Genomic DNA, 20,888 nt, shown 5'->3' with positions numbered 1-20,888 from the left:
TAGGGAACTTTCAGGATAGCATTTGAAATGTAAATAAAGAAAATAATAATAAAAAATAAAGAAATAAAAATAAAAGAAAATCAAGAGTTATGAGAAATTTTGAGATGCATCCGATGCACATTTTTTCAAGTCATTTGGAAAGTGGAATTTTGGCATGTGCAGAAAAACAAAAATTAGCTTTATGGCTCCACATGATGGCATGCAGGTACTGGGTTTCAGATAAAACATGTCCCAACACTTCCACTGCAATGCTAAAATGGTGTTTGAATGGCCAAGTTCAATATTCCCAGACTCTTCATGGATTCCCTTTGTGGCAAATTTACCTTTTGTGGCAGCAAAAGAACATCATGTGTCTCAAAATTACCAAAAACAAACAAACAAACAAACAAAAAAAACCCAAAAAACAAACAAACAAAAAAACCTGCTTATCTCAGACTATTAATTCTCAAACTTCAGTGTGTATAGCAATTACCTGCATACACTAACACCTCTCCGAAGTCTACCTAGTACCCAACTTTCTGCATTTCTAATTATTTAGGTAGCTTTCTGATGCAGTAGCTGGCCCATGACTCACACTTGGAGCAAGATAGTAGAGCATTCCCGGTTGTTTTGTTTTGTTTTGTTTTGTTTTGTTTTTTAATTACCATCATTATTTGTGTGTGCTTAAGCTCAAATGCTGGACCAGAATTTAATTGATTTCAGGTCACAGAGTTGTGCAGTAAGTGCTTTGGCTTGATGATCCATCTTACCAATCCCAACAATGGAGTATTTCTAAATGAGGTCTGGTTTCCAATCATTCTTTGATTAGTCAGTTGGCTGACTGAGCAATCAATTCACACCAGCAGAAACTGAGACACTAATGAGTGACACTAATGAGTATTTACAGATGAGTAAATACAAGGAGAGATCCTTCTTACTGATAGTCTTCCTACATCTGTGTTCCTCTATTATCTGAGGGAAAAAGCTACCCAGCACAAGTTCCTCATCCTCACAAGATGAATTTGCCAGGGCCATTTTAAGACAGACTGGCAAAGAGTGTTTGCAGGCACTTTTTTTTTCCAGGGGGAGAGAGGGCGAGCAGAAGAAATGGCAAACAAACATCAGCTGGTCAATGAGCGACGAGAGCCATCTACCCCTGCTCTACTTCCCTGATGGTACAACTCAAGTATAGTCATTGAAACAGTATCATGGAGATGCACCATTCAATTTCATAAACTGTCATACAACCAGAAGTGGAAAGCTGAAACTGCCCAACAAGTAACAGCTAAGATGTGATCAGAAAGAAATGCTAAGTGAGCATCCATCTGAGAACCTGAGATGATCTGAGTATTAGAACCATGGATGGGCTGGTTATATCTAAGGGCTTTGTGAACAACAATGATGCCCCCCGGGCACCATCTCCCCAGGGATTTTTACTTTAGTATTTTGGGCTACAGTTTGGGCCTAGAATTATTTTTAACTAGAAACTTCTATTTTCATACACAGCTTCCTCTTAAGTCATCTCATCTGGTTTTCAAACCAATTTTTACATTTGAAAAAAAAAGGTAAGCCAAGCAGGGAGAGTACTTGCCTAGAATCCCTGTAGTTTTCAGACTAATGCAAGCATATGAAAAGTTTAGAGACAGTATGATCTATACAAGAGACCTTTTCTCAGATAGATAGATAGATAGATAGATAGATAGATAGATAGATAAGAAAGCTGTAGAAAGTTGTTCAACATTTTTTTACTTATTTTTCTGCCACAGCTCATTGCCAGCGCTTGCTTTTCTATTTAAAACTGCATAAATATTTATTTATTTATTTAGTGTGTGTGTGTGTGTGTGTGTGTGTGTATAAGTCCCTTTACCATCTGAGCCACCTTACTGACCCTGCTGATGCTTTGATTAAAAAAAAAAAAAAAAAAAGAAAGTTGTTCAAAAAAGGAAACATTTTGAAATAATTAATACAATCAAGCTTAAAAATACTTCCATCCTTTCATACAGTTGTTATAGGGGAGTTAAGAACCCCAAAGATCTTTCTTCACAGCAAATTTAAAATATACAACACGATATTTCTTACTATAGCCACCAGGCTGTGGGATTTTTGATCCCCAGAAATTATTCATCCGTCATAACTGAAAGTCCTTCTTTTCACAGACCTCTCCATGTTTTCCAACCCTCACCCCTAGCAACAGCCATTCTCTTCTATGCACCAGTGAGTTGAGTTTTTGAAGACTACATGTAAGTGAAATCATGTAGCATTTGTCTTTTTGTATCGGACTTAATTTCCTTAGCTCAATGACCTGATTTATCCTTTTTATCCACAGTGGAAAGACTTCCTTCTTTTTAAAGTCTGAATATTTTCATGAGAATGTAATTCTTTAAAGGTTAGCTTTTTGACAGTTTCATGTATGTAAGTAATAATTAGTCTGTTTTACACCCCCAATCTCTCTCATCCCCTTCCAATTTCTGCAAACTCCCTTATTCTTTCCACACTAGTTCCATTCAAATCTCATATCTCCCCACTTATCTTTCTCCTTCCTTCCTTCCTTCCTTCCTTCCTTCCTTCCTTCCTTCCTTCCTTCCTTCCTTCCTTCCTTCCTTCCTTCCTTCCTTTTTTCATGCCCTCTACTCCTCTTTCTTTCCTGCCATCTTTCCCTGCTTCTTTGCTATTTTGCCTTGTTCAGGTAGTCTCTGCTGCTATGTGTTCATGATTGCATCACCCACATCATAGACAGAACACAGTGCTTCATACCACTCCTCACTAACACTCTGGCTCCCACAGTCCTTCCATTCCCTATTCTGAAATGGTCTCTGGGACTTGGATAGGATGGCATGGGTGCTCTATTTAAAGATGACCTCTCAATGTTCGCTTTTGCTCAGAACTTTGACTAGTTGTGAGTTATCACTTTGCCGGTCCAAATGGCAGAACCATTAAAACTCTCACATTAACTCCAATAGGAGAAAAAGGATAAGGGACACTGCCATAAAGTGATGTTTCTTGGAATATAATATACACACAAAACATCTAGGGATCTAATTAAAAATGCTAATCATAATCCAATAGACCTGGTAGGGTCTGAGTTCCTGCTTTTTTCAAATTTTGCTTGGGATGCCAATGCTTCTGTTTCCAAATACTACTTTCTCTGCCAAGGATCTGAAAGAAAGGTGCTCAAAGTATTATTCAGGGACCAATATGGTTTCAAAGCTACCTATTGTCACAGAGAAACTGCAACACTTAGTTGGAAGGTTTTGATACACTTTGACCTTGCTAGGATGCCTATATATGGAGTTTTGTGTTTAAAAAAAGATATTAGAATAAAATTTATCAGTACAGATAACTTATAAATAACTTGCATGTAAGAACATTCTTGACATAGACGTGCAAAATTAAGGAAGCACATATTAACTAGTCAATGTCCAGTTCTGTGATGAAAGCATGCTGAGGAAATGTTGGTTGAGTGACTGAATGTCTAACAGGCCAATTTGACATTGAAACACAATGTTGTCATCTACAAAGCTCATGGTCAAGAACTACATGATCATTTTACTAGAGAAATCACACACAAAAATTTCAACTTTTAATTATTCTTTTATGTTGGGCTGTATTGTCAGGTCATGGGTTAGACGTGCCTGAAACATTAACCAAAAGTTGAAGGATTGTCATGGGTTTGAAGGCAGTTTGGCCACATAATGAGTTCCAGGCCAGCCTAGGCTACAAATTTATCACCCTGCTATATAAAAGACATACCAAATGTATCACCAGTTGTCAATAACTCAGCATCTTGACCTGGTTCACACCTACTGAAACACAATCTACTCTTCACTGCTCTTCCAGAGGACTTGGGTTCAATTCCCAGCAACCATATGGCATCCACATTGTCTATAACTCCAAGATCTGATACCCTCACCCATGCATACATGCAGACAAAGCACCAATGCACATAAAATGAAGTTAAAAAAAAAAACAACAACTAAAAACCCAACACTTAAAAAAAAAAAAAGAATCTGCTCTGGGAGAACAGGATTGATGCTCCCATTTCAATCAGAATAAATGGCTCTCAATTCCAACTGAATATGACCATCTCCTAAAGTGAGACCAGAGCAGTAGCCATGTGTATCTCTCCCTGGCTCATTCAATGAGCATGCAAAGCTGAGAAAGCTAGATTGGTGGATCTAACGGGTATACACAGGTGAAATGTCATTCCAAGGAAGGCTCTCATTAAACAGGCAGTGGAGAGAAGGTCTTAGAAAATACTGAGCAACAAACTGCAATATCAGAATTATTCACTGGAAACATGATCAGAAGAACTACACATCCATTACATAGGATAGAGACTAGCCAAGGAAAGATACTTAGGAGGCCATCACAAGACTGATCACAAGAATTCACTTCTTTTGGTGAATTCGCTCACTTTGTGAAATGACTAAAGAGCTGGTGTAGAGAATTATTGGCACTGGCAACTGATGTCCAAGAGTTGCCTAAAATTTGAACCAGAGAGAGCCAGTATAGTTTATCTAAATTTTAAACAAATTCTTTTGCAGAACTAAATAGATAAATATAGAAGACAAATACAAATGTCCAAAAGTGGGTGGTAGAAACAACATATCTGGAACTGGAGGAGACCCAGACAAGTGTCTTAGACAACATAGCAGTTTTGTGATTTTGCCATGATACACAGGCAGGTCTGTGAAACACAAGAGGATCCAGATGACAGTTTCAAAGTCAAAAGAAAAACTAAACTATCAGTATTTTAATATGTATATTTTACTGGAAGATTCCTAGTAAATGTCTCACAATGCTATCTTCATTCTAACTGTTGGTAAATGAAAAAAATGTTTTGTTAGGGATTATTAACCTAATCAGAAGAAGCATCGCTTTATCTAAAGAGTCAAAGTAAAAGATGTGGAGGAAAGAGAACTCATCATTAATCCATGCCAATAACATTATAATGAAATACCATCTTATTACCACATTCCACAGTTCCAAATATGTGGGTAAATCATGTTCCCCCATAAAGTCCCAGAATTTCCAAATCTGACCTTACTTAGAAGTAGGGTCTATACAAAGAAAGCATTAAGGTGGATCTTAACCTAATATGGTATCCTTATAAAATATATAAACCTTAACACAAAAACTCCTAAGGACATAAGGAAGATGACATATGAAAATGAAGGAATTGTTTAGGGATATAGCTTACCATCATCCACCAGAAAGAGAGAAAAGACAATCAATGCTAGTGAAGATTTGGATCACAAAACACACTTCTAATCCACTGGTGGAAAGGTAAATTAGTATAATCATTACAGAAAATAGTATAGATGGGAACCCTCAAAACATTAAGTGCTATATAATCCAGTAATCCTGTGGCCCATAATATGCCCAAGGAAAATGAAATCAGTATGCTTGTTACAGTACTACTCACAAGAGTCAACATATGAAACCAAAGGAAGCCTCCATGAGTTGAAAACAATACATATCAAAATAAAGAGAGTAACATAATGGTCCAGAAAGCTTTTCCACAAGATACATTAGCATAGTAAACAAACCAAGTTGGCAAGTAGGAAGACTGAAACACACACACACACACACACACACACACACACACACACACACACACAAACATACACATATCTGTGTATCTCATACATAAACACACCAGCACAAAGTTCTTTAGATAGAACCTTCCGGAGCAACTGGCACAGCTGCAGAGGTACTCCAGAGTACCTGAAGATGACTTATAGGTCATTATATACTAAAACATACACCCTTTTCTAGAAATTTAAATGCTAAGTTATACATGGAACTACACATCACAGCATTTTCAAGAAAGCTGTTCCTAAGCAAATGAGCCACAAAGCTTGAGTTATCTAACATAACAACCCTGGTCTTTGCATAATAGGGTCCCTGGAGCTACTGACCATTCTCTCTTTGTTCTTCTTCCTTTGGAAATGTATCTTTTGCAAGTAAACCGACTTCTTCTTTTGAAACTGTGTATCTCTGCTCCATTCTTTGCTCTGAGATACAAACCCTGGAACCCCTCCAGCTATACCCACTGAACCCCTAGCATCAGTTACTATCAGGATATTAGTATGCTAAGTAAAAGGTAAAAGGAGAGAGGACAAGGAAAAAATATATATGTATATTACAAAAGGGCTACTTCACACAAGGAGTAGAACTGTGATTTTGAGGGGCTAAGAACACAGGAGGAATATTTGGGAAATGGTAATCAAAGCATATACAATATCAGACAGAACAATAATTTCATGTTATGTATGGTGCATGCAGTGACTATAGTTAGGAGCAATGTATTATGTGCTTGAAGATCTTGAACTTAATAGATTTTAAATATTATCCCATGAAACAAAGGAAAAAATTAAGTATTTGAAGTAATGTAGGGTATTTAGCTTGATTTATTCATTTCATTGTGTATTTGGAATTTCAGATATAAAAGGAATATTTGAAAGCCGGGCGTGGTGGTGCACGCCTTTAATCCCAGCACTTGGGAGGCAGAGGCAGGCGGATTTCTGAGTTCGAGCCCAGCCTGGTCTACAGAGTGAGTTCCAGGACAGCCAGGGCAATACAGAGAAACCCTGTCTCGAAAAAAAACCAAAAATAAATAAATAAATAAATAAATAAATAAATAAATAAATGGAATATTTGCTATACAATTAAGACAGTAGTGATTAGTTAAGAATATATTCTGTGAAGAAAGCTTTAAGAACTGGTTTGTTTAAGTTTAACCAGAAGGAAGGATTGAAAGGTAGAAAATTCAATATTAAATGAATAAGAAAAAAAAATACTTGCTTCAAATATTTTTTTTCTTGGTGATGGTTTTGGTTGGGGAGAGCTGTTTGTTTAGTTTTTAAGACAGTCTGAAGCAACACCCCCACTAGCCTTGAAGTCACTAGGACCTTACATGATCCTCCTGACTCTATCTCTGCAGTTTGAGACTTAAGTTATAACAGAGTCCTGCATGGTTTTGCCAGTTGCTGGAGATTGAACCCAGGGCCTCTTGAATTCTAGACAATCACTCTGCCGACAAACTGAGTTACATCCATAGATCTTGAATCTTTGTAAAGAAAAATGTTGGCTAGGAGTGAGATCTCAGAACCAATAGTAACAATCCTTTCTCATTAGAAATGCAGAGCCTTTACAAGCCTGAAGCAATTCACCACTAAGTTACTAAAGCCTAGAATGGCTTTCCAAATTCCAAGGGTGGGGGAGGGGGAATAAAGGGAGAGTCAGTGTGGGGTGGGAGAAAGGAAAAAGGATCCAAATGGATGAATAAGGAAAGGAAGAACAAGAAGATCAACATGTATTGTGCAACTAGTTCCTGAAAAAAATGTGTCAGCAAGTCACGGGCCAGCTGCAACTGGCAAGGAACTTGCCTCCATCCTCTGGGTAAGGGAAGCAGTGAGCCAAAGGTGAATATCAACATTGATTTAAATATTTCAGAAAGGATCATCAAGAGCATCAAGTTCAAAACATGTACCATAATCAAACAGTCCTACAAACACGCCAAACCATAATCTAACCAGAATAGCTTGAATGTAATCAGCAAAAAAGTTGCTTGTAAGAATTATTTTGTTTGATCTTTTGAAGTTCAGGATTTGTTTCTTTTTATAGAGAACCTGCATTTCATCAAAAGTAGGGAAAAAAATACTCGGGCTTTTATAGCCATTTTGGTAATTGGTCTTTGGTGTTATTAGTATGAATAATACAAAGTTAACTTGCATTCTCTGAGTGGAGAAAGAATTGCTTTTGTCTATTCTTTCCCAAGATGTTTAACACACAAGAAAGTCCTCTGTGTGATGACATTCCAACAAAGCAAGATGGGAAAGAAAGAGGCTGGAAACTGGTGAGGCAAAGCCAGGAAGAAGAGCTATCTCATTATACTGTACCTTTTAGATAAGATAGCAACAAACAGGCATCCACTGAGCAACCACCATGTGTGTGAGTCTGGCTGGTCTCCACTTGGCATAAGGAGCTGATAAAATGTATGTCCTACATTGGTCTATACAAGTCACAGGGTGATGAGAAGACACGCTAGTTTGGAAGAACAACCTGGAAATAAAAGCCAGACCTGGAGGCATGTCTTCTAGAGGTAGAAACAATTCATTGATCCCATTCAAAGTTGCATCTTTGCACCATATAGTGTTCTCGGATCTTGAAGAATAACTGAAGAAAATAAAGGTATTAACCTCAGGAAGTGATCCCTTAGCAACAGTGAGTCAAGGTTTCACAATGGACACACATATTTAAGGCAAAGCATGAAAATGAGTTAAAGCAAAAGGAAGGAGGCAAAGGGGGAAGGAAGGAAAGAGGTGCTCCTCTGAGAAGTAAATCAATAATGAAGTGTAGATTAAAGGTAGTAAAGACGCGAGTCTCATTGATGCTCTTGGGAAAAGCACTCCAGGGAGATTGAAGAATGTGTGCAGAAACCCTGAGGTTGTTATGTGAGGGAAGGAGCATTGCAAGAAAAGCAAGTCAGCAAAGAGAGATGTTATCAGAGAAGGGGCGGGGTACCCCGGCCAAAGCAAGAAATATGGGTGCTATGCTGAGGAAACAGAAGCCAGCTGTGTAGTGTTGGAGAAGAGGGTCAGTGTCCCCTGTGTCACATTTAAGTGGGAAACAGTTAGTATTCACTGCATTGTCAATATGCCTTTTAAAATCCTCACTTCTGTGCTAAATACTAGGCACACAAAAGTAAGAGGTGGACTCGGATTTCATTATTATTGTTATTATAATTAAGATCACTGGTACCTGGGACTAGAGAGATTGCTCAGTGGTTAAGAGGACTGGCTTCCGTGGTCTTGTAAAGATCATATGCCCCAGTACAGGGGAATGCCAGGGCCAGGAAGTAGGAGTGGGTGGGTTGGGGAGCAGGGTGGGGGGGAGGGCATAGGGGACTTTCAGGATATCATTTGAAATGTAAATGAAGAAAATATCTAATAAAAATATATTTAAAAAACAAGAAGGGAAAATATCACAATCGTCCTCTTAGGATTTGAAATAATATGTGAAAGAAGCAAGGAAACATCCTCCACAAAATTTAGAATACTGAATGAAAGGAATGAAAGGAAGGCATGTAGAGATAACAGGGCTCTGCATTATTACATGATTTTTCTTTTAATCAAAAGTTTTGTATCTGAGTTGTCTTGTGTCATGACATTTAGAAGGCACACCTACTAAATCTTTGTAAAGCTAATTCACTGCTTAGGACTTCAGTGATGATGGTGAGGTTGGAATGGTGTAGGTTCGTGGGCCCCTTAAATAGACATCCCTTGCCCACCTAATGTGTTATACTTTATATCCTGTGAGTAGCAAGCAAAACCCTTTAAGATGTATTAATGTAACAAAACACCCAACTTCCAGGAGCCAAATTGCTATGAATGCCATCAGACAGCATCTCAGGTCTACAGCAGGGGTTTCCTCCCTTAGTGTAGCATCTAATTAAAGTTTCCATTGATGTTTTTGAAAAGTATATTGATTTCCAGCTTTGTTGTTTCTGTCACATAAAACTTTTGTTAAACTCTACTTCACTGAAACATGTAACTCAAGATAGCCTGAATGTGTGAATGTGTGTTCCAGGGCTATGGCCACTCCTATTTTACTAGAGAATAAACTATTACTTATTAAAAAAAAAAAAAAAAAAAAGGACTGGCTTCCCTCCCAAAGGGCCAGGGTTCAATTCCTAGTACCCACACTCAGAAGTATTTTCATCTCCAGTGGCAGGAAATCTGACACCTTCTTCTGGCCTCCATAGGCCATGGATGCATGTGGTACACAGATATACATGCAGGCAGAACATTCACTATCATTAACATAAAATAAAAATGAATAAATATTTTAAAATTACTTTTAAAAGATCATTTGCAGCTATGAAAATATCATTATAAACATCATGACCACTAACACAATCTTCAACACCATTATGACCATCATCACCATCATCACCATGACCATGTTTCAACATGACCAATGTTCAAAGAAGCCTCTTAAGGAGTAAGCCATAATCCAAAATCATTTTCTTCTAAGGGAGAAATGGGTGTATGCAGTCAGAGTCAGGAGAACATCTGATTTCTGTGCAGTTGCCAGGGCTTGCAAGGCAACTTGGCCTATGAAAGGACTTCCTTCCCAGAACTACAGATAGCTTCCTATTGGGTCAAGCTATTGGAGTTAATTATCTTATGATCTGATTATTAGGTTGTCCTCATTTTGGTGAATTTTAATCTTAAAACCTGAAATTCCTCCTCTGATATATAAATAATTTCACTTCCATTGTCTTTGGCATTTTAGAGCATCCTGTTTATTGTTTCTTATGTGACTGTCTCCCTGGGTTCTAAAATTCACAAGCATAGAGACCATGTCTCATCCATATCTGTACGCTCATATTTTGCTCAGTAAATTCAATTCTCACTGAAATAAGTTGCCATTTTCTTTTTCTCTCTCCTACAGTAAGTATATTGCCTACCATCAGGCATTGGTAAGGAAGGGTACAAAGACACTGTGCTCCTAAGGCAACATAAAGGTGCTAAAAATGGAGTTCTTGATCTTTAAGAAAGAAGGAAGAGATGAGGAAGAGGAAAGATTGGTGACTGAAAAGAGGCTCCTTCCAAGAAGGTAATGCCTCTCTATAAATCCTTCCACCCATGTCAAAGTCCTTTCTGGAAGCTGATCAAAGTTTTCCAGACAGTATGACAGCTATGAATAGAACGCAGCATGAATGTACCATTACTCATGATGAGAAAAGATAGCAGTCCCAACACAGCAACAGAAATAATATGCCAAGAGTTTGTATGGGTTGCAAATGGCTCCGAAAGCCTGCAAGATTAACAAAATCCCTCAAATTGCAAGTTTCTTTTTATTTTTACTGAAAAGGTTTTTTTTAAGGCACAGTGAAAAATTCCATGAAAAGAGGTATTATGGGAGCTGACTCATAAACAGAATCATTTCAAGACCAACCCTTTTGAAATATAACGGGAGGGGCACTGCCTCTCTCCAACGATAAGCCTCTTGAGTCATTTCAGTTTTAATTATCATGAAAAACCCTGAAAGCACAAGGAACTTGATCAAGCAACTATTCCCATGGTAAGGAACATCATGCCAGTTCTACATAGAATAAATATTACAGATGCCACAACGTAAATTGGGACTTTGGAATCAAATCACAAGAAAGACAGCTTCTCACCTACAACCCATTAACAAAACCTAGGCTAACTTTGGAAAGCATCCTAATCTCTAACTTATGAAGGCTAATTAACAGGCCTTCTAATTACTTATATAGATGGAAAAGAACCTAGAGTAAGGCTAGACTCTCTAAATTCCTCCAGACAGAAGAGGAGGGTAGACCCAACACAATGCCGAATGACCAAGTTCAAATCTGGATGGAGCTACCATTCACAAGGCACCATGCTCTGTAACATTCAGTGCCAAAATGAAAATCCAAGCAATCTGCCTGGGAAAGGATGAAACCTGACCGTCATGGCACTTTGGAGGGGGCCCCAGTTTGACCTTGAGGCATTATTTATTATTGGTGTTTGCTTACTCCCCACCCCCAAGCCTGTGGTTTATCCATAACATCTGGGCTTCATCATTGACTGGAAAGCATGAGAGTCTTAGTCCTGAGTGAGGCAATGGAAACAGCAAAGGATGTCGGAAGATTGTCAACAGGCATTCAGACATTGCCAAATGTCATGTTCTTTTCCAAGGAACATTCAGGATGCAAATAAAAATCATATAACACTTCTCTTTGGCAAAGGAATGGGCAGAATTTGCTTTTTGTTTTCTTTTCTCTTGGTTTGAACTCTATCTGGCTGCAGAGGATCAGGAAGACACTATCAAATCTTGTTACCCTTCTAAGATAAAGGCATTTCACTTGAGTTTGAAAAGCAGAAGTTTTCTCCACTCTTATGAAGATGTTCCCCCACTTACTACCATAGAGATTTCTGGGGGCAAATAACACAAATCTCTCCACCTGTTTTGGGGATTAACCAGGACCTGTTATTCTTGATCTGGCAACTTGTCTGCTGACCCCAAGGGTCATTTCAGCCTATATGACAGGAGATCGCAGATAGTATTAGCTCCTCCAACAGCAGCTACTCCAGCAACAGCTACTTGAGAACATCAGAGTCTTACATACTGCCCTAGCAGTCTCTACCTTATGGGCACTCCGTGCTCTCTATTTGTATGGAAGGATGAGGTAATACTACTTGTACCTCTCAAGTCCTCTTGATTCCTCATGAGGAAGCCCCATTCTTCTCTGTTGTCCATATTTGTATTGCTACAGTCTGTTTAAAGGGATTTAAGAGCATAACATCATGATACCTAAGTGTACCCTCTGCCTACACATAATACTTTCTTTTTATCCAACTTTTTCAAAACTTTATTTTCCCTATGCTGGCAAGACTTTCTTGTCCCTCAACATAATGTTCTCCCACAACAGTCTCTCTTACGCCCTCCCTCTTTGTAATCACTGATTTATTTATCTGTGTTAACCACTGGTTGACACATTCATTGTTTTGTTTTTGTACCTCTTTTTTTAACAGCAGAAAATGCCTTCGCTTTTGTAGTCCTAGGCTTAAACAGGACTGGTGTTCATTTAGTGTCTGCTCAATAAACAATCTGTATTAGAAGGTCAAATCCATCCAACAACCACATGTGTTCTTAAAATGCTAAGAGTTGTCTAATTTTAGAGTCTACCTTCTGGAAAGTAATAATACAAACCCCTCCACAACTTCAGAAAAGAAAGCAGCAAATCCCCAAAGTTGGAGACGAAGCACTATAATCTGTAAAGAAGGGCTGGGCAGACAATTCTGTAAAAGGTAAGGTAGTAGATATCTTGATTCTCATGAGTCCTGTCTATTCAACTGTTTAAGTCTACTACTGTACTTAGTACAATAATAAAGGGCATGATGATGTTGCAAAAACAAAACAAAAACAAAAACAGCACTCATATAATTTCCCAAAACAAGCAATGAGATTCATTCAGTCCCTGATCTCCAATCAAAAACTTCAAACAATTTAAAAGTTTCCCTTAGTGTCTAATAAAAATGGATGTCTTGTCCACTGAAATCTAGGACTCATACTTGGAGTCACATAGAGGTTAAAGCTTGTGTGAGACACTTTTCTGTGGATATGCATGAGGAAATGCTCAAACTTCAGAAAACTGCCAGTTATTCAAAATCAAATAGGATTAGCACTCCTCAGTTTGCTGGGAGAAATTGGCTTCACTGGTAAAAACAGGTAGGTCATAGGACAGCTTGGAAATTGTCAGAGTGATAAGTGAGGAGAACACATTAGTAGCAACACTCATCCTTGTTCCATTGTATAACTTTCTTCATTGTTCTTTACACTTAAAAATGAAGTCAAAGAACCCTCTCTGGATAAAAATTTAACACTAAAACGTAGATCACTCATTTTCATTCAGTCATTTTCCATTTACCACATGCTTTCATATCACTGTCTTTTCAAAGCTTTTTGCAGTTTGGCATTCTTTTCTCAGAAAATAGCCCAGCAATCACTCATCAAGTGTCTATTAAGCATTTCCTGCAAGCCAGCCACTGTGCTAGGAGCTGTGACAATGCTTCTCAAAATTGTTTGATCATCCAAAGAGTGGCCACCTCTGGACTGCTGCCTATTTGTGTAAATAACATTTTGTTGGCACACAGCCATAGCAATCCACTTATGTATTATATGTGGCTGCTTTCCATAGCCTGCAAAGAATCCAATAGCTCACACTGACGTGTTTATAAAAAGATAAAGAGGTAGAGATATGTTCTCTGAGGGTGTGGTGGGGTATGGGGGAAGGGGGTGCCTAAGGAGACCCATGCCAAGGCATCTTTCTCCTGAGGGACCAGCCACACAATGGTATAGTATAGAATAGAATTTATTTGGGGCATGGGGAGGGGAGTTAAGAGAGTAGGAGAGGCAGAGAAAGGCAGAGAGAGGGAGAGAGTAGAGAAATTGAGGCTGGTCATGACCACGTGGAGAGAAGGGGGAATGGAATGGGGAGAGAGAGGGAGCAAGAGAGCAAGAGACAAGAGAGAGAGAAGGGGGCAAGCAGCCCCTTTTTTAGTGCACCAGGCCTACCTGGCTGTTGCCAAGTAACTGTGGGGTGGAGCTTAGACAGAATGCTAACACACACTACAGAAATGTTTGTCAATATTTGATCCAAAGCAAAGAACTCAAAACAATACAAATGCTGATGAATTGGAGGACAGGTTAGATTAATTAAGGAATCACTACTGTACAACTGATTTCTACCCAAAAAGATTACTATGAAGCTCTGACCAAAGAAAGGGGGGGGGATGGATATACATACCCAAGAATATGAAACTATCTTCAGCATATACTAAGTGTAAGAAGGTGTATACACATAACTGATCAAAATACGAGAATAAGTAACCATATGGTACCCAGCCACAACTGACCCATCCATAACATAACTCCTACACCTATGGCTCAGGGATCATAAAGGAAGAGGGGGCAAAAGGTTTGTAAATGCCAGAGAAGCAGGAAGTTTTGGATAGGATTTCATCTCCTGGAAATGTCAGAGAAGCTTCACTATGAAGTTTCATCATCATGCCTAGCTAAATAAGACCGGAACAAAGATGATATCAATAAACTTGCTGACATGGAAGAGGCTAAATCTAATGGGGCTTCAACACCATACAAAGAACTATAGACAACTAAAGACTGGTCAGGGTGGAAGAAATAGTCTTCCCTAGGGAAGAACACGTCAATTGTTTATATAATACCAAATGATCAACCCAGAAATTATACATACAAGTAACATTATGCAGACTGAGAAGGTTGATAGGTTGTACATATATATTTAAGAATAAATGAGGTGTGTGTGTGTGTGTGTGTGTGTGTGTGTGTGTAAAAACAAAGAAATAAAGACCATGAACTTGAGCAAGAGCCAATGAGGTACATAGAAGAGGTTGAGAGAAGACAGAAAAAAAGGAGAAAATGATGTAATTACATTTTAATTTCAAATATATGCTACATTTAATAAATATACATAGAAGGCCAATGCCCTATCCATCATAAGATAGTAGATACAGACATAAGGTCATAAATGTGTTTAAATGCAGATGACATCGCAAAAATAGAAATGTATTCAAGATATTAGTATTATTGTTCACTCTGGGCAAGTAAATTTAAACCCTGAGGACTGAGATGGGAGAAATCGCTTTAACGGAATCGTCATTCTTTGTACCAATGGAATCTTTCATGATGTGCATATATCATGATCTATGATCTATGATGGATCTATACCATACTAGTTATTATATAAGAATTTTTAAATCCACATATTAAGTAAAATTAAGTTTGGTTTTTGCCTCAAAGGGAATACAATTCTGTTGGCCAACTGAAGCTTTCTGCCACCTCTGAACAAGAATAGAGTAGAAACTTCTCTATCCATCATCATTTTTCATGTCAAAGATGAAAAGCTGCAGGATTTCTGACATTGACAAACATCCTGACAACCACACATGGTCATTCAGTAAACAGATTTGAGTGAAGGACAGTGGCACCCCCTTGAAGAGAAAGTACTGTACGCCTAGCAGTGAAGTTACTGCAACCAGCAACACAGGAAGTCCTGGAGCACTTGAAAGAGGTGCTGACTCTGTCCATCAGCTACAGGGAAATCATGGCTCTACCCTAAGTGCGTAGGAGGAGAAGAAAGCAAGGGTAAAACAGACATTACTTCATCCCAAGGCTGAGCTGGACACAAAGAACAAGGATAAATAACAACAAAATGAATACCAACCACATTGGGAAAACTCTGTGTGAATGAATGTGTGTGTGTGTGTGTGTGTGTGTGTGTGTGTGTGTGTGTGTGTGACACAAATTGTTTAAAATGAAAATGGGCTTTCAAAGCTGTCCATATGGCATAGTCCTTTGGGGAATGATCTCAGATCTGCATTAGTAGTTTATGAAGCTTGAGCCCAGTAGCTTTTAACGAAAGTGGCATTATCAACCCATGGAGATTTAAAAAATATTTTTATTAATTCTTTAACAATTTTATACAAATGTATTATTGGTTATAGTCATTCCTAATTCCTCCTAGGTCTACCACCACCTCTCTAACCTCACCTAATCTTGGATCCTTCTTTTTGCCTAAATCACCCATTGATCGGAAGAGAGATTTCTAAGATCCTGTTGATGTTATCACTGACATCCAAAAGGCAATGATCTCACACCAACCAAGCCCCATCATTAATGGGAATCATTTTTTTTTTTCAAAATGAAAACATCATTTCTGGAATGTTAGGAAGATATAAGTAGCATTAAAACCCTTAATACAGAAAGGTTAAGAGAGTGAGGGGTGTTTTGTTTTGTTTAGTTCTTGTAAAGCAAACTTCCAAATCGAAGGTTGTTTCACATTCATATTCCCATAAAAGAAATGATTACTTTATGGCATCATAAAGTAGAAATCTCAAAACAGAGTAGCAAGCTCTAGTCCAAACTGATTTCAAAATGAAATTCCTTCTTTGTTGTCATTCCAATACCAAGAGCGACCTTCCCTCTGGCTTCCACCTTTGAAATACAATGTCACTCAAGGTTCACTGGCTATTTTGAGAATAAGCAAATCTAATTACCCAAGACTTTTGCAAACTCACGGAGCCCAGGACAAGTTAATACCTTTATGTTAATTCTAATCACTTTCTATTTTTGGCATTTTATTATTTTGAACATGTGCCAGCTGTTATATTTCTAATTTAATCACGTAGTTGTGAAAAATCCCATGCCATGTGTGTTCAGCTTTGAGGAGAAAATCCCCAAGAAATAAAAGTTATAGTGTAAAAGAACATTGAGCACTTGGGATAAATGCATAATTATGGTCACAGATTAATACCAGTGTTTAAAAACTTCGAGTTGTAGAAAAAAATGAAAAGAAAAATATACTTGTTTGAACACTCATAATAAAACCAAAATTTATATAGAATAAATTCATTTGAAATAAGTAATATTTTCAATATTAAAACTCCTTGAAGGCATAAACTCTCAGCTATAATTATTGAGTTACATGTTGGAATACCTATTTATAAAAGAACATAAAGGAGCACAATCTAATAATGATTTTTTTAAAGTTTATATCCATAAATAACTTAGACCAGACAGCAGCCATAATGGAAACATCCTGAAAAAAGGAAAAAAAAACCTGAGTATATTATTCTTCCTTGTTAATTTCAAGTTGTATGAAATCCCCCTCCCAATATCTACACAACTATACGGCCATATCTTCTGAAAGAGTCTACCAGGAGCCAAAACACAAGCCAAAAGAGCACATTTACGAAGAGACAAGAGATATTAATAATAATTAACATTTCATCATTACTAGCAGTTCCTAAATTTGCTTCATGACTGAGTTCTACAAGGAACTGGCATGGATTTGTGTTTCTGTTTACTTTTTAAATCAAGTCAAAGTTCAATTCTGGAACACACACTGATACTCCTGGTCTCTCCTAGAATGTGAAACATAATCCCTTTGATAAGATGTTGTTGATTAACGGAGTGATCTCATGTTGGCTTTGCTTTCTATAATAGATCTTTTTTAGTAGTTTTATTTTTTGGAATTGTCATATTTTTATTGGCGCAGAGGCCTGCAGCATTGTGGGTTAAAGGTCATAAAGGGTTAGATGCACCCAACAAGTTTATTCTCATATAAAACACGTTGGAAACATTAAAATGCATATAAAGTTTTAAAAGTACCAATATTATAAGAGAACAATTGAACATGTTGTGATAGCCAGAATTGATTATGTATTCATAGCAATGAAGAGAGATTCACAGGATGGGGTCAATGGTGTTGTCAACTTGGAATCTAGAATCAACTGGGAGATGAGCCTCTTCTCTGGGCATGCTTCTGTGGTATTATCTTGGGATGGAGGTAAGAAGACCCACTGAATATCAGTGGTACCATTTCCTCAGTGGGATCCTCAACTGTATGCATGCAAAGGGAGAGCAGAGCTTCAGTGCACATTCATAGCTTTCTGCTGTCTAATAGTGAATGAAATGTGACCTGTTGCTCCAAGCTCCTGCAACATTGACTTTCTTGCAGTGATGTTCTCTACCCTCATGAAGTCGATTTTATGTATGCTTTAAGTGTCCAGTCTTGTACTCCAGCCAAAAGCACAAGCTTCTGAAAGTAAACATTGTCAATCAGATGGCAAGTAGAAAATGCCACTGCAAACAACCCTAACAATAGTTCTATCATTCCTGGCCAGCTCCCATGCCTAGTTTGGTAGAGCAGACGTCCAAAGATAACTTTGTGGGCAATCCTCAATCCCTTCCAAGGGCTGCTAACAAGTCTGTCTTCAGAGAAATAACCTTTCCTCTTGGCCTACAGGAGTAGAGAAAACACCCAGCCAATCAACTCAGGCACTCACTAGTTTTATTTTGTAATAACAATCTCAGAGCAAAAATGTACTATTATTATGCTTTAGATATGATGGGACCTCCAAAAGGCTCATGTCTTAGAAGCCTTGTACCCAGGTGGTGGTAGTTATTTGAGATTTCTGAATGTTTGGGGGACAAGAATATATCACATGGAAGGGGTTCATGGGGTCTATCACCCCAGTATGTGCTCTCTCTCTCTCTCTCTCTCTCTCTCTCTCTCTCTCTCTCTCCTACCTATCTGCCATAAGTAGCTGCTACTACAAGCTCCTACCACCATGAGGTCATAAACTATTCATTGAACCTCATAACAAAGATTTTCTTCTTTAAGTTGTTTATGTCATCTATTTTGTCTCACTACTGAGAAATGTAACTAATACAACTATGTGTAGTAAAATCAGGGTTGCCCAAATTTCTTGGTAAATTTGTATTTATAAGGGTCCATGATTTGAGGATTCGCCAAAGAATGACACCCAGACTCAAATAGTATGTAAACCCACAAAGTGTTTTATTCTGCATGCTGGGGTCTCCCATTACCAAGATAGAGAGAGAACTGGGCTGGAAACTATGGCTGGGAAGGTATGGAAACTGTTGCTGAGGATGTCTGGAAATTGCTGCTGACCCATTGTCCTTGTCTCAGATCAGGTGGCAGGGCAGCTTCTGAGGCCTGGACTTGCCTGGACTTGCCCAGGTCTTGGAGAGAGAGAGTTTAGGCTTAGTCTCCTGAACTGCCAATTTGAAGTCTGTCATGGAGTCAGCCTAGCCTTCTCAGTACATAGCAAATGTCCCCATCTCCTCCTATTTCATATCAACAACTTAAACTATTAATAGGAATTATCATACCTATCTATCACTATAACAGAAATAGTCTAGGTTTCATCTTAATTTTACCCAGCTTCAGTTGCTATTTTCCCTGATTTGTATCAGCAATGTTCTTTTATCAAACCTAATGTCCTTTGGTTTTAAGTTTCCTTGAGTACTCCAGTTTCAGACAATGTCTTAGTTATTTCTCTATTGCTGTGATAAATCATTAAGATCAATACAACTTCTAAAGGAAAGTGTTTAATGTGGTGCTTATGGCTTCAGAGAATTAGTCCATGAATAACTGTTAACATAGCAGCAAGAACAACTAAGAGCCCACAACTTGATCCAAAAGTACAAAGTAGAGGGAGAGGCTTTGGGAATTGTCTGAGTCTTTTTGAAACCCCAAAGCTCACCTCTAATGACAAACCTCCTCTCACATGGCCTCTCAATCTTCCCAAATAGTTTCACCTATTAGGGACCAACCATTCAAACATATGAACTTGTGGGGCCATTCTCAGTCTAACCAGCACAAATATATTAGAGATAGATGATGATTTGAACTGGGCCATGTACCCCAGGATCTAGGGAACTACATTTTTCATACTGTTTCTCATCAGAATTCAAGATAAGATCATACAAATAAGATACATTCACAGGCAAATGAGGATGCAAAGCAGGTGCAAGTGTTTTGGCAGATGGCTAATGGGAGGTGTATTTCAGTGGTGTTAAATACAGCACACAGCTGAGGGATCCTGCTGTGCTATCCTGCTGTCTTCCTCACTTTCTGAATACTAATTTCTCTCCTTTGCAATTCCTCAGTAAATCTCTTCTACTAAAAATCTTTTTTCTTGAAATATGCCCATTTTTTGTATTCTCAAATCATTCTTTGTCTGTATAGAATACCTTAGTTCTAATTCAGGCTTTCTGGTGGTGGAAGAACCAAAGACAATCATCTGGCATCAACAGAAGCAACTCAGTTGCCAAAGGAAGAGAGATTGAGTTCAGTATCAGGGATGATAACTGTTCAAAGTAACACTGACTCAGTGTATTAAAGGCAAGAAAAGCAGGAATGCTGGTACAAACCTACAATCCCAGTACCTGAGGAAAGAAGTTCATGAGTTCCAGACCAGCCTAGGCAACATAGTGAGTTTCAGGCCAGCCAGGGCTATATAGTGAGTTTCATGCCAGCCTAATTACACTGCTTTGTGGGGATTGCCAGCAGGAGTATAGGAGAACACCTAGAAAGAAAACATGAAGAAAATGCTGTTTTCATCCCTGACTCACAAGTGTTTATGACAGTGATAGCACCTAGGCTAAGTATATTACCCTTTATTTCATAAGGATATAGTGAGTCAACAGACCTTGATTCAAACCATATCTGAGATCTGTAGCATTGATTCTCAAGCACCTTACAGCTTTGTTAATCTACACTGCATGCTTCCCTTGGAAATCCCACTCTTCCTCTTTGCTCCTTTGCAAATTCTTAATCACCTTAATAAGACTCATGTTCAATTTCTTTTAATCAATAGCATGATGAATGTGCCAAAGAGAAACTTCTTTAAAATTAGCCAGAAGCTAGACATGGTGGATGTAATGCTATAATACCTATAATTCCAACTCTCAAGATCGAGGCTAGACCAAGAAACTGTCTAAACACACACACACACACACACACACACACACACACACACACA

The 20,888-nt window shown here is 38.2% G+C and overlaps 1 protein-coding gene across 1 annotated transcript in view; it reads right to left on the bottom strand.

The window, feature by feature from the left end:
* The window catches only part of Arhgap6 (Rho GTPase activating protein 6), a 488,517-nt gene that overhangs the window by 364,699 nt on the left and 102,930 nt on the right, over nt 1-20,888 (bottom strand). The window lies entirely within an intron of this gene.

This window comes from Mus pahari, chromosome X (genome assembly GCF_900095145.1).
Source record: "Mus pahari chromosome X, PAHARI_EIJ_v1.1, whole genome shotgun sequence".
Lineage (NCBI taxonomy): Eukaryota > Metazoa > Chordata > Mammalia > Rodentia > Muridae > Mus > Mus pahari.
Note: the sequence above shows the minus strand (reverse complement) of the source record. Positions and strands in the feature narration are given on the sequence as shown.